Source organism: Girardinichthys multiradiatus, chromosome 5 (assembly GCF_021462225.1).
Source record: "Girardinichthys multiradiatus isolate DD_20200921_A chromosome 5, DD_fGirMul_XY1, whole genome shotgun sequence".
Taxonomy (NCBI): Eukaryota; Metazoa; Chordata; class Actinopteri; order Cyprinodontiformes; family Goodeidae; genus Girardinichthys; species Girardinichthys multiradiatus.
The window spans coordinates 2,559,874-2,577,549 of NC_061798.1; the positions used below are offsets into that span (position 1 = coordinate 2,559,874).

The following is a 17,676-nucleotide window of genomic DNA, read 5'->3' on the forward strand; positions in this document are numbered from 1 at the left end:
CACTAAAATGACAGGTGTTTCAGTTTCATTGTCCAAGCCCTGTATGTGGGTGAGTAAAATATACAGTGTGAGGAAAGGTTAATTCTAATTGAAAATGTATTCCTCCATTTAGCTATGAAAGTCAAATATCAGATCCTCCATCATGGCAACAAATAAGTGAGGAAATTCCAACTTAATTGAATATTTATATAAAAAGCAGAGAATGGAGAGTAACAAAGACAGGGACAGTGGCCTGTTCTGCTGCAACCTTTGCTGTCCAAACCTACCTGACATCAAAGTAGACTGGAAATATCTCTTCAGCCTTCTGTTGTCAGATAGTTCAAAGAGCAGTTTACTTTGAGCCCTCTCACAGGGCACACCAAAACTTATTGACATGAACTCATAATATCGTTTCATTAAAGAATGTTATCCAAATCTTTTTTTTATTTTGTAGCAAGTGTAAAATCTACATGTGTAATTATATTTAAAGTCAATTTCTAAGCAATATTGTGTATGTTTTTAACCAGAGCCACATGTACTCAATACACTTATCATGCTAAAGAGAATTTTCTCTTAAAGTGAATGGGATTTTGGCTTGCTACAAAACTAGATTATCTACCCACGATTTTTGAAAAGTATGTCAAATCGATAGTAACAATGTTCTCTAATGGTTTTTTAAGGCCTTTAATTTATGATAGTACAATACTTACAATTTTAGAAATATTTTTGCTCCATATATGCAGTAAAAACTTCCAAGATAATAACAGTGCCATGAATTTATAGCTGTTAAATATCTGGGGAATAAAAAAAAAAACACATAATCATGGCTTGGACCACAGCAGTCTGAAGGCGCTTATTGCAAACAGTCACAAATGTGCAAACAATTGTGACTGGCCATGGCAAAACCAGGAACAGGTCTACCTGGGGTCGTTTTGATTCATTTACAGATCCTGAAAGAGTGGAGTCTAAGCTTTCCAATTATGTCAAACTTGTGGAAATTGATAAAAGAATTGAAGAAGATATGACCATCTGCATGTCTGCACTCACCAGACTCCTTTTTTGAGAAATCAGCACTGAAAGATTCATTGTTTGAAGCAGGGCGGTGACAAAAGCTGCTAATTTGAATAACTTTAAATAGCCCACCTCACTAACTGTTTGTCAACAGAAGCTCCAACTAACTGCAACAGACTTCTGTCACTTAACTCATAGTATTTTTCTATGTAAAGATAATTTAGAGCACTGCATTACAATCTATTTTTTTATATTATTTATGACTGCAAATTGCATCATGACTCCAACCTAATGTCTGCATCCTGGTGATTGGTTTGGTTTCCTCTTGTTTTTAGATAAGTCTCACTTAAAGTTCCAGTCTATTAAATGTTCTGCCTCAGGCCAAGTTTGAAATAATGTCTCACAGCAATTAGCAAAATATCAGGGTAATATGGATGTGTTCTTCTTAATGTGTAATTTTAAATGTCCAAAGATTATTGTAGCATGCAGAAATATTGTTTATTAGTCTTCATTTTATGTGTGCAGGTATGATTAGAGCTATGTGCTAATAGCTAACACCTTTTGAATACTTGTTAATCTAGAAGAGGCTGATGCTGCAGCTACTTAATCTGTACCCATCAAATTTTATGTTTGCAAATCTCTTGAGTTTAATGGACCCAGGAAGAGAAACGGGCAATAACTTGACTTTGATTATGTCACAAATGTGATTTTTATTTACAACTTTATACACATCACAAATTGCCTAAAGGCTAAAGTCAGTGTCACACCATCATCCTCTTCTGTGTGCCATTCTGTGTTGTGCTTTGTGATGCTGGGCATGTAACGTCCTTCGCTTCATCGGAACAGAAAGGCCTGATCTTTGAATAAAGATAAGTCTGCCTGTCCGTGGCCAGTCCAGGTGCAGGCAGGACCGGAACACAGACGACAGGGGTAGAACTCCCGGGTCACACATCAGCTGAAAGCTAACAGGCTCTGCGTCGCTGTCAGTCCTAGCTAGGACCACACCAGGTCTTTTTGCATCAAAGCTGTTACTAAAAGCACACAAGAGACAATTAAAATATTGCATGTCTCTTTGTTATTGACAAATACAGATTGTGGAAGTCTGCATGATAGATACCTGAAGTGCTGATAACTCTTGATCTGTGGGAGCTTTCAGAAGTAGGGACTCAGGTGTACCTGCCAGTCAAACGTGTTGCCATCTTCCAGTCCGACCAGCTGTGGGATGTTGAGATGACTTTCAGGAGAGCTGTTTTCCACTACCTGTACACAGAAGGACCATAGATAATAATAGAAATAAGCATATTAATGTTCATGCATATAACTGACTTCCTTCTTCAATTTTCTATCAGATGGAATAGACTTACTTTGGCAATATCTGCCAATGTGCTGGCCCTGGTCCTCTTGTATGCTTGTTTGATAAGCCCAAAGCCACAGCCTGGGGCAAATTTGGTGTGGCCAGCAATCAGGAAGTGGAAGTTTAGTGTGGAGTGAAGCTTGTGTGCAACCCGCCAGGCGCCATACCACGACATACATTTTTTTTTGTTTTGCCAGTGCAGTTGTCACAGTGAAGATCCACATCAGTTTCTCTCCAACTCCGAAGTTAGTGAAGAAGTGGTGCATGTACAGGGGTTGGACAATGAAACTGAAACACCTGTTATTTTAGTGTGGGAGGTTTCATGGCTAAATTGAACCAGCCTGGTAGCCAGTCTTCATTGATTGCACATTGCACCAGTAAGAGCAGAGTGTGAAGGTTCAATTAGCAGGGTAAGGCAGGGTAAGGCCCTCCATGAGTGGTATTGTGATGGAGCTGGCAGAGGGAGGTGTCCGGGGATGGGGAGGGAAGGACTGGGGGTTAAACCGCTCTCCCAGGAAGCCAGCTCCCTGGCTGACCCCAATAGGCACCCCCATTTGCCGAGTCCCAACAAAGGAGGGAGGCATAGGCACATCTGCCGGGGAACAAACTAGGTTGGTGTGTTCCAACTACAGGGGGATCACACTCCTCAGCCTCCCTGGTAAGGCCTACGCCAGGGTATTGGAGAGGGGAGTCCGGCTGATAGTCGAACTTCGGCTTCAGGTGGAGCAGTGTGGTTTTCGTCCTGGCCGTGGAACACTGGACCAGCTCTATACCCTCTACAGGGTACTCGAGGGTTCATGGGAGTTTGCCCAACCGGTTCACATGTGTTTTGTGGACCTGGAGAAGGCATTTGACTGTGTCCCTCGTGATGCCCTGTGGGGGGTGCTCCAGGAGTATGGAATCGGGGGCCCTTTATCAGGGGCCATCCGGTACCTGTACAAGCGGAGCAGGAGTTTTGTCCGCATTGCCAGCACTAAGTCGGACCTGTTCCCGGTGCATGTTGGACTCCGGCAGGGCTGCCCTTTGTCACCGGTCCTGTTCATAACTTTTATGGACAGGATTTCTAGACGCAGCCAAGGGCAGTAGGGGGTCTAGTTTGGGGACCAGTGGATTTCGTCTCTTCTTTTTGCAGATGACGTGGTCCTGCTGGCCCCCTCTAGCTAAGACCTACAGCATGCGCTGGGGCGGTTCGCAGCCGTGTGTGAAGCGGCTCGGATGAAGATCAGCTCCTCCAAGTCCGAGGCCATGGTACTCGACCAGAAAAGGGTGGCTTGTCCTCTTCAGGTTGGAGGGGAGTTCCTGCCTCAAGTGGAGGACTTTAAGTATCTCGGGGTCTTGTTCACGAGTGGGGGAAAAATGGAGTGGGAGATCGACAGACGGATCGGTGCGGCTGCCGCAGTAATGGGGGCACTGTGCCGGTCCGTTGTGGTGAAGAGAGAGCTGAGCCGAAAAGCAAAGCTCTCAATTTACCGGTCGGTCTATGCTCCATGGTCCTCACCTATGGCCATGAACTTTGGGTCATGACCGAAAGAACGAGATCTCGGATACAAGCGGCTGAAATGAGCTTCCTCCGTAGGGTGGCCGGGAACTCCCTTAGAGATAGGGTGAGGAGCTCGGCCATCCAGGAGGGGCTCGGATTAGAGCCGCTGCTCCTCCACATCGAGAGGAGCCAGTTGAGGTGACTGTGGCATCTATACCGGATGCCTCCTGGACGCCTTCCTCGGGAGGTGTTCCAGGCACGTCCCACCGTGAGGAGGCCCAGGGGATGGCCCAGGACACGCTGGAGGGACTATGTCTCTCGGCTGACCTGGGAACGCCTTGGGCTCCACCCGGAGGAGCTGGTGGAGGTGTCTGGGGAGAGGGACGCCTGGGCGTCTCTGCTGAGTCTGCTGCCCCCGCGACCCGGTCCCAGATAAGCGGAAGACGACGAGTACGAGTATATTAGACAGTGTCCTGTATATTTTAGACATTCATTTGGGGGGGTTGAGTTTTAGGAACTCTAGTACACTTGATGGCATTTGTAACCCAACGTTAAGTCTAAATTTATTTTTTATTATAGATGTAATTTGTTGATATTCTAAAAATGTATTCTTGTCCATCCCGTAATCTGTTAAATGGGATGAACTGAATTCCTTCAAATATATGTTCCAGGTATTCAATTCCTTTACTCTTCCAATATGGAAAATGTATCATATTATTTTATTGTAGGATTTCAGGGTTGTTCCAGATGGGTGTACATCTGCATGGGATTAGTGAAGACCCTGTCATTTTTAGATATTCCCAACATGATGTCAGAGAGGTGCTGACGTTGAGGCTTTTGAAGCATACATGCCGTTTTATATTTGAGCTAATAAATGGTAGATCGGAAGTCTTCATATTATTGCATAATGTCTGTTCTACGTCTAGCCAGGGTTCATCTAGAGAACTGTGTTTAAACCATTTTGACATGTAAAGTAGCCTGTTAGCTAAGAAGTAAAGATGAAAGTTAGGCAGATCTAGTCCTCCTTTATCTTTGGTCTTTTGTAGTGTTTTTAGGCTAATATGTGGGGGCTTGTCTTTCCAGAGAAATTTAGCGATGGAGGAGTCCAGAGGAGTAACCTTTTCTAGTCTTTCTGCGAGGGCTTTACAGATTATTTTGAGATCGACGTTAATAAGGGATATGGGTCGGTAGCTGGTAGGGAGTACTGGGTCTTTTCCTGGTTTTAACAAGAGAGTGATGTTGGAAGAATTTATATTTGGCGGAAGTCCGCCATTTCGTGTTTCAGTTTCATTGTCCAACCCCTGTAGCTAATGACTTCATTGCTCCCCTTCCCTGATGACATGCCTTCATCAATAAGGAAATTCACCTGTTTCTGCAGGCCTTCACAAGAGACACCAAAAAGTCCACATTTCCGTGGTGTCAGGAAGTACATTGGCCCAGGCTGCAGTGGGTTCAAGGGAAGTGCATCTGATGAAGATAGAGGACAAAAAAAAAAAACTGGGATTAGATTAAACAAAAGCTGTGTATTGTTAAAGCAGTTTTATGTTTATACTTAAGAAAAAAAAAGTGCGAACAATTACCTGCTGTGCAACGTCAAAGCTGTAGTGCATCCTGATCTTCTTACTTGAAAGTGGAGAGGGGCCGATGGACAATTGATAGTCGTCGCAAGTCTTTTTGCAGGCAGCAGTCATCTGGTTGTAGACGGCCCTCTCTTTTTGAACAATCTGAAGATGATCCTGTTGCTTCTTGATTGCTGCAGTCTTCCTGTCCACTGGAAGGTTTGCACTTCTTATAAGTTGGTCATTATTCTGTTGGCACTGCCAGCAGAGGTCGGTGCGGGGCCTACAGCTTCTTATGTGTGGGAGTAGCTGGGTCCAAAGCGCCTTGAAGCTTGATTTGCAAATTGCACGCTCACCTGAAAGACAAATATCGCAGGATTATTAATTTTTGATAAAGTTTTACATCACTGGTCATTAAAAAAATGTCACTGTTCTATAAAAATATATTTTTATACACACCAAGCTCCTTAGCAGACTTCATATAGAGACGCCACACTGAGGCCTTTGTTGTGCTGGCAGTAGCTTCACATGCCAATCCCTGTGGCCAGGATGTCAATCGGGAAGCATGATGGCATGATCCTCAGCGTAGTTCTTTATGAATTCCAAAACTCTGCAGAGTTGCTCACTGTTGATAAAATCGGGATCCTATGACCGCTGGCTCTTTTTCCTCAAGCGGGGTCTTGCAACATTCTCATCAAAGTGTCTGATGATGTCAACGTGGCTTTAGAAATTCTGAGCAGGGGAAACAAAGGAAATATTCAGCTTATGGTTTACATCGACGAGTGCTGACAAAATTGATGTGACAACACACCACGTTTTTTCTGCATTTAGGTGTGTTTATAGAAATAAACATCTAACACAAAGCATACAAACATGTATATTATTATTTTTTTTTACCTCAAACTTACTCCCACAGCGAAGCGCTGTAACAGCCGCGATTCAGTTCATTTGCAACACGTTAAGCTTGGTCCATCGTGAAGAAACACATTATTTTTCATCGGAGCTGTTAAGTAGCCATGAGGTTTCTTGAAGCACACTGGTTATTGGTCGACAAGCAGAACAAAAGCCAGCACGGAGCCAAACAAAGCCGCTACAGAAATGAGCTGAGGCTTTTCCCCTCCCCAAAATGTAAATACGAGCTGGCTGAGTTTTAGGCTGAAAACAAGCCGGGGTTAAACATAAAATTTACCATTTTAAAACCTCCGAAACTGTCATTTAAAGAATTGAGTGGATACTTCATAATTTCAACCTGCACATTTTGCAATAAAACGAAAATCACTATTTTCTCAGAAATTTACGGTTTTTCCTCATTTTCTTCGTTTGTGCTCTGCCGACTTGTTCCTGGTTTTCCCGTGGCACGTCACAATTATGAATGATAAAGTTTTATGAAAAATAAAGTTTTTAAATGATGATTTAATTTATCAAGAGAGAAAAAATTACCAAACCAACCAAGCCCCATGTGAAAAAGTAGTTCCTCCCTAATCCTAAAATCTGGTTGTGCCACCGCAACAACTGCTATCTATCTTTTGTTTTAATTGCCAATAAGCAATTTGCATCACTGTGGAGGGAGGAATTTTGGACCATTCTTTGTTGAACTGCTTTAATTTAGGCACACTGGGGGGGTTTCGTGCATGAATGGCTTGCTTAAAGTTCCAGAATCATAATTGGATTTAAATGCAGACCCCTTTCACAACCTTCCTTTTGGCTTTTCTGAGCTATTAAGAGGTGGAGTAGTTTTTGTGCTTTGGATTATTATCCTACTATATCCCAGTGCACTTACTGTAAGTTTAAGGTCATGAGCTGATGGCCTAATATTCTCCCTCAGGATTCTCTGGTAGATGGCAAATATGTCATTCCACCAATTATGGCAAGTTGTACAGGTTCTGAAACAGCAAAGCAGCCATTTCTTGATTTTATGGGTGTGGCAGTAATCCGATTTGGGTAATGTGAGTGAATATGAGCTTTCTTTAAAAATGTGGTTAATCACAGTTGATTAATAATTTAACAGGGGGTTTATACCTCTTTTCCACTGGCTTGATTTGGCCCTACTTGACTCCACTCGACTCGCTTTGCAAGCGTTTCCATTACTGTTTTTTCCATACCGGTACCTAGTTTTTGGTCCCTGCTCCTGAGAAGGTCCGACCAAGCGGAGTCGGGACTACATATGACATGAACAGTCTGCTGTTCACTAATTGGCCATGGGACCAGAAAAAATTTGATGTTTTTCACTGAAATAGTGCTGGGAAAAGTTAATTACAAATCTTAAACCACGAAAGGCAGAAAAAAAGACATCAGCTTCCTGAATTACACGTAGCCAGGGCACTGTATTTAATAACATCCTAAATCAGCTGATCAGACGCACAAACATTTCCCCCAAAACACAAAAAAACAAAGCAACCTCCATGAAACAGCTTGTTTGGTTCAGAAATGTACGGACAGTCCTTAAGTGAACCACCGTCTGCAGGAGGAGGGAGCAGGCACAGAGTAGCTGCCCGTAATCAGACTGCTAACGTCGGATAAAATGGGAGGTTGCTCTTTGAAGATCTTGTCCTTGTAATTGCCATGGCTGAGACAAAACGTTCTCATAAAGCCCAAATTATAACTTCTTCAGAAACACTTTGGAGCATCACCAGTCCAGACAGCAGCGTCTCTCCTCCCTCCTGCTCTTCCCAATCCCCCTCACATCAGAACCCCTGAGCCTTATTTTATAAGTTCTTGCTGGGCTGTGTTCCAGATAATTATCCCAGCGGATAATTTTATACATGAAAAAAACATCAGACATTCTGGCACATGCAATAATACAGACATTATTTGTATTTTGCTTATTAACGTCTTTATTTTCTATTTATTTATAAATTTTTATGATTTCACCCAGATTACTTTAAAGTGATAATGTCACGGAGTAACGTTAATAGCAACACAGCACACTACACTGACGGCTGAAGGCGGAACTTCAGCTGCCATAACTCCAGCCGTCAGTAGGTCAGTGGAAACACAACTGGTACTATACTGAGTAGAGCAAAACCGAGCGGAACTGAGCCTTGCTGCCTACAATGAGGCAGTGGAAAAGGGGCATCACTTGGCGTTTTTCCCCCTAATTTATCAAATCCTGTAAAAATGGAATTTTGTATTTGCTCAGTTTATTTTTATCCATCCATCCATCCATCCATCCATCCATCCATCCATTGTCTTCCGCTTATCTGGGGTCGGGTCGCGGGGGGCAGCAGTCTAAGGAGAAAGACCCAGACTTCCCTCTCCCCAGCCTCTCAGGCCAGCTCGTCCGGGGGAATCCCAAGGCATTCCCAGGGCAGCCGAGAAACATAGGCTCTCCAGCGTGTCCTGGGTCTTCCTCAGGGCCTCCTCCTGGTGGGAGGTGCCCGGAAAACCTCACCAGGGAGGTGTCCAGGAAGTATCCTAACCAGATGCTCGAGTCATCTCAACTGGCTCCTCTCGACATGGAAAAGCAGCGGCTCTACTCTGAGTACCTCCGGATGACCGAGCTTCTCACCCTATCTCTAAGGGAGAGCCCAGACCCTGGTCTGCCAATCCAGTGGAACTGGATTTATTTGATATCAAAATTGGTTTGATGAAACTGAAACATTTAATGTAACAAAACAGCCAAAAACAGAAAAAATCTGTATGGACGCAATTACTTTATTGACACTATTCAAACAGCCAAAAACATACACATAATATTAGGCAAAATCTCTCTGGAAGCTGCATCTCAAGAGACAATTTTTGTAGCTGTTCACAAGCTTCCACATGTCCTAACCCTAAGCAAATTCAGACTGTGGTTTGATGCTTAGTGATATCTAGCTTTATGCATTCCAAAACCAGTTTTGATTTGAGTTTCGCATTATTATTCCAGTGTAAAACCCAACCTTGTCCCAGTTTCAATCCAGCTGTTGATTTGAAATGAAGTTGAAGAGTTTGAAAGCAGTCCTTCAATATTCCATCGACTTGTACAATGTTAACAGTCCCACAACACAATGCTATGATGACCATTCTTGATAGTGTGTTTAGGTTTGAATGCCTTACTTAAAAAACATATTTTTTTGTCATCAAATTTTCTTTATTTTGACCACAAAACATTTTTTAAGATTGCATTTTACTTTTCCATGTGGTCAGCAATAAATATCAGCTGGAATGTGTTGATTATGGAACAAGGCTTCTTTATTGGTCAGTGCCCTCTGTAATGTAGTAATGTAGACATTAACACTGTTTTGCCAGCAGTTTCCAGTGGTGGTTCACAAACATCCGTAATAGCAAATTTCTGAGGGTGACAGTTTATGTCTAGGTAATCAGAAAAAACAAACTAACTACTGATACATCATATATGGTTCCATAGGGCTATTCTTACCTCTGTCAAACTTTTCCCATATCTTGCGTGGACTTGTGACCTGCCCCCTGGCTTTGGGTTTTGTTCTATAATTTGCATATACCTACTCTTTCAGACCCAGGGAAGGGGCAGATAAACCTGGGAGTTTTGTATCCTATCTTTCATTGTGTGCAAGTGTGATGCTTTCTGATAGACAAATCTATTTTTTCAACCACTTTAACTACCAGTATTGTAGCTTAGACTGCCTTGTGATGGGAAAGCACATTTGGTTTAAAACATAGATGTTCAGCTGGGATTATCATAAAGTCTCATTTAGTAATATTATATTATGCTTAATTTAGCTTCTGCTGTGTTGACAGAGGGAAGTTATCCGGATCTGTTTGTATGCTGCACGAGGCTAAAAATACCCTTTGTTTATTGGTAGAATATAACTAAAGATCAATGCAGTTTTATTACAAGCACGCATATATTTAAAAGTCTGTTTTTTGAGTTGGTTCAGAAAAGGCTGTATATATCTAAATGATTTTAGATTTCCAAGAGATGTTTTTGAGGCATAACAAAACTACAGATTTTAGATGGAGAAAAAAAAGGTTGTTAGACAAAAAGAGAAAACTAAGAAAAACAACATTTCATCTCTAAGTTTTAGAAAGCTACCTTATTTAAATGCATACAATAATTAAAACTAAGTAAAATGTCCTCAGATGCTTCCAAGTATAGTTTTTCTGGCATTTTTGTTGCTGCTGCTGCTTAGGGGGTCCAAAATATTAAGAATGCGTCACTGTTGGGCTTATCCAGGATGTTCTTTAAATTTCATGCTTACAACATAAGGAATCAGAACACACTTTGTGATCATTCTTGCATCCATCTAGTCTATGTTCTTCAATTTAAGCTTTAAACTAGATACTTTTTGAATTTGTTGACTTTTTCTTGTGCTGAAATTAGTTTTTGACAAGTTTTAAGGTACTGTATTTATTTGGTTAAATGCCTTTTCTTTTAGATCCATCCTCCAACAGATTTAGAGACTGATCAGTTTAAGCTCTGGTCTTTTTGTCCCAAAGAAGATTAAACATGACTGATACAACCGGCAGCCTCAGTGCACATGAATTAACATAAGGTAGGCAACATTTTGCTCATGGGTTCCTAAACGCTTTGCTAAGAACTACAGGTCCTTCTCAAAAAATTAGCATATTGTGATAAAGTTCATTATTTTCCATAATGTCATGATGAAAATTTAACATTCATATATTTTAGATTCATTGCACACTAACTGAAATATTTCAGGTCTTTTATTGTCTTAATACGGATGATTTTGGCATACAGCTCATGAAAACCCAAAATTCCTATCTCACAAAATTAGCATATTTCATCCGACCAATAAAAGAAAAGTGTTTTTAATACAAAAAACGTCAACCTTCAAATAATCATGTACAGTTATACACTCGATACTTGGTCGGGAATCCTTTGGCAGAAATGACTGCTTCAATGCGGCGTGGCATGGAGGCAATCAACCTGTGGCACTGCTGAGGTCTTATGGAGGTCCAGGATGCTTCGATAGCGGCCTTTAGCTCATCCAGAGTGTTGGGTCTTGAGTCTCTCAACGTTCTCTTCACAATATCCCACAGATTCTCTATGGGGTTCAGGTCAGGAGAGTTGGCAGGCCAATTGAGCACAGTGATACCATGGTCAGTAAACCATTTACCAGTGGTTTTGGCACTGTGAGCAGGTGCCAGGTCGTGCTGAAAAATGAAATCTTCATCTCCATAAAGCTTTTCAGCAGATGGAAGCATGAAGTGCTCCAAAATCTCCTGATAGCTAGCTGCATTGACCCTGCCCTTGATAAAACACAGTGGACCAACACCAGCAGCTGACACGGCACCCCAGACCATCACTGACTGTGGGTACTTGACACTGGACTTCTGGCATTTTGGCATTTCCTTCTCCCCAGTCTTCCTCCAGACTCTGGCACCTTGATTTCCGAATGACATGCAGAATTTGCTTTCATCCGAAAAAAGTACTTTGGACCACTGAGCAACAGTCCAGTGCTGCTTCTCTGTAGCCCAGGTCTGGGGAATGCGGCACCTGTAGCCCATTTCCTGCACACGTCTGTGCACGGTGGCTCTGGATGTTTCTACTCCAGACTCAGTCCACTGCTTCCGCAGGTCCCCCAAGGTCTGGAATCGGCCCTTCTCCACAATCTTCCTCAGGGTCCGGTCACCTCTTCTCGTTGTGCAGCATTTTCTGCCACACTTTTTCCTTCCCACAGACTTCCCACTGAGGTGCCTTGATACAGCACTCTGGGAACAGCCTATTTGTTCAGAAATTTCTTTCTGTGTCTTACCCTCTTGCTTGAGGGTGTCAATAGTGGCCTTCTGGACAGCAGTCAGGTCGGCAGTCTTACCCATGATCGGGGTTTTGAGTGATGAACCAAGCTGGGAGTTTTAAAGGCCTCAGGAATCTTTTGCAGGTGTTTAGAGTTAACTTGTTGATTCAGATGATTAGGTTCATAGCTCGTTTAGAGACCCTTTTAATAATATGCTAATTTTGTGAGATAGGAATTTTGGGTTTTCATGAGCTGTATGCCAAAATCATCCGTATTAAGACAATAAAAGACCTGAAATATTTCAGTTAGTGTGCAATGAATCTAAAATATATGAATGTTAAATTTTCATCATGACATTATGGAAAATAATGAACTTTATCACAATATGCTAATTTTTTGAGAAGGACCTGTAATTCCCAGAATCTTTTTATTAAAAAAAAGTACTTTCTTGGGTGCATTTCTTATGTGATGTCCAGCTTGTGAGTCAAATTGTGAAATACGACAAGTGCAAAATTGATCTCAGATTGTTTTGTAGTGATTATGGTTAAAAAGCCAAATACCTCTACTCCAAATTGTGCGAAGATGTACAGGTCCTTCTCAAAATATTAGCATATTGTGATAAAGTTCATTATTTTCCATAATGTCATGATGAAAATTTAACATTCATATATTTTAGATTAATTGCACACTAACTGAAATATTTCAGGTCTTTTATTGTCTTAATACGGATGATTTTGGCATACAGCTCATGAAAACCCAAAATTCCTATCTCACAAAATTAGCATATCATTAAAAGGGTCTCTAAACGAGCTATGAACCTAATCATCTGAATCAACGAGTTAACTCTAAACACCTGCAAAAGATTCCTGAGGCCTTTAAAACTCCCAGCCTGGTTCATCACTCAAAACCCCAATCATGGGTAAGACTGCCGACCTGACTGCTGTCCAGAAGGCCACTATTGACACCCTCAAACAAGAGGGTAAGACACAGAAAGAAATTTCTGAACAAATAGGCTGTTCCCAGAGTGCTGTATCAAGGCACCTCAGTGGGAAGTCTGTGGGAAGGAAAAAGTGTGGCAGAAAACGCTTCACAACGAGAAGAGGTGACCGGACCCTGAGGAAGATTGTGGAGAAGGGCCGATTCCAGACCTTGGGGGACCTGCGGAAGCAGTGGACTGAGTCTGGAGTAGAAACATCCAGAGCCACCGTGCACAGGCGTGTGCAGGAAATGGGCTACAGGTGCCGCATTCCCCAGGTCAGGCCACTTTTGAACCAGAAACAGCACCAGAAGCGCCTGACCTGGGCTACAGAGAAGCAGCACTGGACTGTTGCTCAGTGGTCCAAAGTACTTTTTTAGGATGAAAGCAAATTCTGCATGTCATTCGGAAATCAAGGTGCCAGAGTCTGGAGGAAGACTGGGGAGAAGGAAATGCCAAAATGCCAGAAGTCCAGTGTCAAGTACCCACAGTCAGTGATGGTCTGGAGTGCCGTGTCAGCTGCTGGTGTTGGTCCACTGTGTTTTATCAAGGGCAGGGTCAATGCAGCTAGCTATCAGGAGATTTTGGAGCCCTTCATGCTTCCATCTGCTGAAAAGCTTTATGGAGATGAAGATTTCATTTTTCAGCACGACCTGGCACCTGCTCACCGTGCCAAAACCACTGGTAAATGGTTTACTGACCATGGTATCACTGTGCTCTATTGGCCTGCCAACTCTCCTGACCTGAACCCCATAGAGAATCTGTGGGATATTGTGAAGAGAACGTTGAGAGACTCAAGACCCAACACTCTGGATGAGCTAAAGGTCGCTATCGAAGCATCCTGGGCCTCCATAAGACCTCAGCAGTGCCACATGCTGATTGCCTCCATGCCACGCCGCATTGAAGCAGTCATTTCTGCAAAAGGATTCCCGACCAAGTATTGAGTGCATAACTGTACATGATTATTTGAAGGTTGACGTTTTTTGTATTAAAAACACTTTTCTTTTATTGGTCGGATGAAATATGCTAATTTTGTGAGATAGGAATTTTGGGTTTTCATGAGCTGTATGCCAAAATCATCCGTATTAAGACAATAAAAGACCTGAAATATTTCAGTTAGTGTGCAATGAATCTAAAATATATGAATGTTACATTTTCATCATGACATTATGGAAAATAATGAACTTTATCACAATATGCTAATATTTTGAGAAGGACCTGTAGTTGGGGGAAGATGTGAAGGGACTTTAAATGAACAATGCTAATACCCACTCCTGAATGCGGATGAAAAAAAAAGGGGAGCTTCGATAGAGATCTAAAGATGTAATTTATGACAATTTCAATGCAGTTAAGCTCTGAAACTCAATTAAAACCATTTTTAACTTAGAATGAGTTTGGAAGAATTCACAGATCTTTAGTAGTTAAAGGCAGTGAGAAGTTATTATAGAAAGAGTATTGACACACACATATGCTGCAGTAGCGTATTTCTTCCATTCAAACCTAAAATTTGTTAATGATCAACTATCCAACTTGCACTTTGTACCGTGCCAGAGTCTGGTTTCTGGAGCAGATCGCAACAGTGTAAACCCATCCTGTCCCTGAAACAGAACAGAGAACAACTGCTGGTCTCGCCACAGTTTATCTGGACCCTGGAGCGCTTCAATTGCAGTGTGAATGCTTGCCGGGCCAGCATACCAAAAACAGGAAGAGAGTGTGTAACCTAAGAGAAGCGCAAAACTAACCTATTCAATACTATATTAGGGACAAATTGGCTTGATTTTTTAAATATGTACATTTTCAAAAATGGATCTATTTATTGGCACTTTGCAGTAAACAGATCCTGAAGATTTAGTTCCCTTCAAAGAGCAATAAGGCCTATCTATTGAGTAGAAGAAGAAGAAGTAGGAAAAACAAAAAATGTATCTTGGGGCAACATAGAGTACTGAAAAGATGCAGGCGCACAACTACATTTAAACACCAAAGTAGCAACAAAAACCCTGATCAGATGGACTTTATTCATCATGTTTTTTTTTCTTCTTGGTCAGTCAAATACTGCCCCCAAAGCAATCCATTGCAACTGATGACTTTGTTTGGTCTGGTCTAAAAAACCTCTGCGTCAAAGCAATGCGGCCAACTGAAGATTAATTCTCTCACTTTTACTGATCCCGGGACCAGACATCACTGTAATTGTGCCAAAACATGCTTTGATTAAAGCATTACTCTCTTTCTCTGTACCTGTGGAGGTGCTAAAAGGGAGTTCAGTGTTTCTTTTAATTAAATTTTTCTACTAAAGTTGGCTCATTTTAACAAAGTGTTTGAATGCATACCCTGTACAACTCTATGATACTCACCATGGGTGGTTGCGTTTTAGTATTGCGTCTCCAAAAAAGACCACACAACTCCTGTAACAGAAAATATAAACTGCAGAACAATATAAACTAGTAGATTACTTAAAATCAATGCTGGGGATATTCCACCAGTTCAGCATCAAGTAACCACAAAGTGTTACCTTTTTGTTTAGGGTCCATCCAGAAGTTCCAACCTCTGTACCAGAGGCTATTTTCTGGGGTAGATTTTTACTTAGAGTTAATGGAGGGGAAGGTCTCTAAAATCAGTGGTGGGACCACAGATCTTTTGTTTATGAAGATAGCTGGAATTGTTCATGCTAAAAACACAATTTGAACCGCAGTCTTTGAAAGGAGCCACTTGTCTGAATTTCTGAATCAATAGTGGTAAAAATAATGTTCTTAGTTTTGGAACCTGAAATGTCCATGTGGGCATGGTTCTGAAATGTTTATACTAACATTATGTACTCCTATCCTGTTTTGTCTGGTTAAACGATTGTGAAAGGGATTTTTAATTTTTTTAGTTGGGGCAAAGTTATAGCAACCAAATGTTTGGTTTATGACTGATAAAGAAACCCAGGTTAAACCTTGTTTACATTAAAATGGCAAGTTTGGCTTCAGGTGATTTGGTCGATAATGTGAGCAGGGAAAGGGACGACCTTCAACCCCAAACGTTAGATGTTGGCCCAAATTTATTTGTTTTCTTGGCAAACCAGTAAAGACTATTGTTTTTCTTAAAACTTCAGAAGTATTCATTTTCTGAAATCTTTTTCCTGGGTAAGTCTGGGAAATTCAAAACCTCTTGGATTTTTCTCGGCCCTTCCAAGCTCAAAGCACTTGTTTGTCATGCAAGGCTTTTCGATGGTCTCATACTTTCTTACAGCCAAATCAGACCATGCCTGATGTAGGCAAAGTGAGTCATTTGTTCTGATAAAGTTTTGCTTGTATCTGATGCTGCTTTGCCAACTTATGAGTGTGCTTTTAAGTTAGTTCTGTGTTATTTTGTATCTTTTTATTCATATTTTCATTCTGCTTCAGATGTTTTATGTCAAAGTTAAACGCTATTACCATAATTTGAATATGTTATGGATATAACATGCACTACTTCTGGACTTTTAAATTACATTGCTCATATACAATTATTTATCCAAATCCACCTTTCACCTGTCTCTCTGAGAATCTGGTCTTTCTGTGCAGTTATCTATAATGAACTCTTCATGCTGTTTCTTTTAGGTTTTTATTAAGATTTGTAATCTTAATTCAATCATATAAATTCTCAGTGATTTTCTGTGGATGAGCCTCATGATAAAACAGTGCCAAGAACGTTGTTAAATAAGTTTGGTTAACAAAAGAGTTAATACAAGCAACTCTGTAAGTAGACTTGAAAGTCTGAAGCATGTACACTCGAGCTCTGGAGATCCTGCTGCAAAAGCAGACTGGAGATGATGATGAGGCTGATGCAGATGCATACTGGGAATTATACTGATACAGGCCATGAGGATTGTGAATATTATTCGAAGGCTGATGCATGCAGGGCATGGGGATGATGAGGATGCTAATGTGGATGCAGACTATCAGGATTGTGGGTATTATAATAATACTGATGTAGATGCTGACTGCTGATGATGGAGATGCTGACGGAAGTGTAGAATCTTGATGAGGATTTTGAGGATGCTTATGCAGACTCTGGGAATTATGAGAATGTTGATGCAAATGCAGACTTAGGGGAGAATGAGAAATATGATGATTCAGATGCAGAGTGGGAGGACAAAGATGCTTAATGGAAATGTAGACTGCTGATGCAGATGCAGACTCTGGGGATGATGAGGATGCAGATGCTTACTGCGGATGATTAGGAAGCTTATGTAGAAACAGAATGGGTATGATGAAGATGCTGAGGCAGATCTAGACTCTAAGAACCCCTGCTCTGTTCGACTCAGTCTTTGTGTCCTTGGACCAGACACTTCCCTCCCTCGCTGATGGTGGCCAGAGGGCCCAGTGACCCCAACTGTATGCCACCATAATTTCTGGCAGTCTGGGCAGCTGTGGCTACATTGTAGCCTATGTTTGTATGAATTGGGTGGATGACGTGGATGTCCTCGTACTGGATAAAGTGGTATACAAGTGCAGGCCATTATGATGATGCTGATGCAGATGTAACCTCTGAAATGATTAGGATGCTAATGTACTGTTAAGGTTTATGAGATATTGGACCCCAGAATGCAGACGAGCAGGCATCGTGATGGTAAGTGAAAAAAGGTTTCATTACAAAAACTCACACTCAGCAGGAGGCAGGAACAAAACAAACGGGCA

The 17,676-nt window shown here is 41.6% G+C and overlaps 2 long non-coding RNA genes across 2 annotated transcripts in view; one reads left to right on the forward strand and one right to left on the reverse strand.

Annotated features, from left to right (window-relative positions):
* LOC124869143 overlaps positions 1-17,676 on the forward strand; it is a 175,785-nt gene that overhangs the window by 60,312 nt on the left and 97,797 nt on the right. The gene's annotated exons all lie outside the window — the stretch shown is intronic.
* Positions 1,809-5,254, reverse strand: LOC124869144. The gene is made up of 3 exons (XR_007038502.1): positions 5,191-5,254; positions 2,108-2,250; positions 1,809-2,021 (listed from the first exon to the last, which is right to left on the reverse strand). It is a non-coding gene; the product is annotated as an uncharacterized LOC124869144 (long non-coding RNA).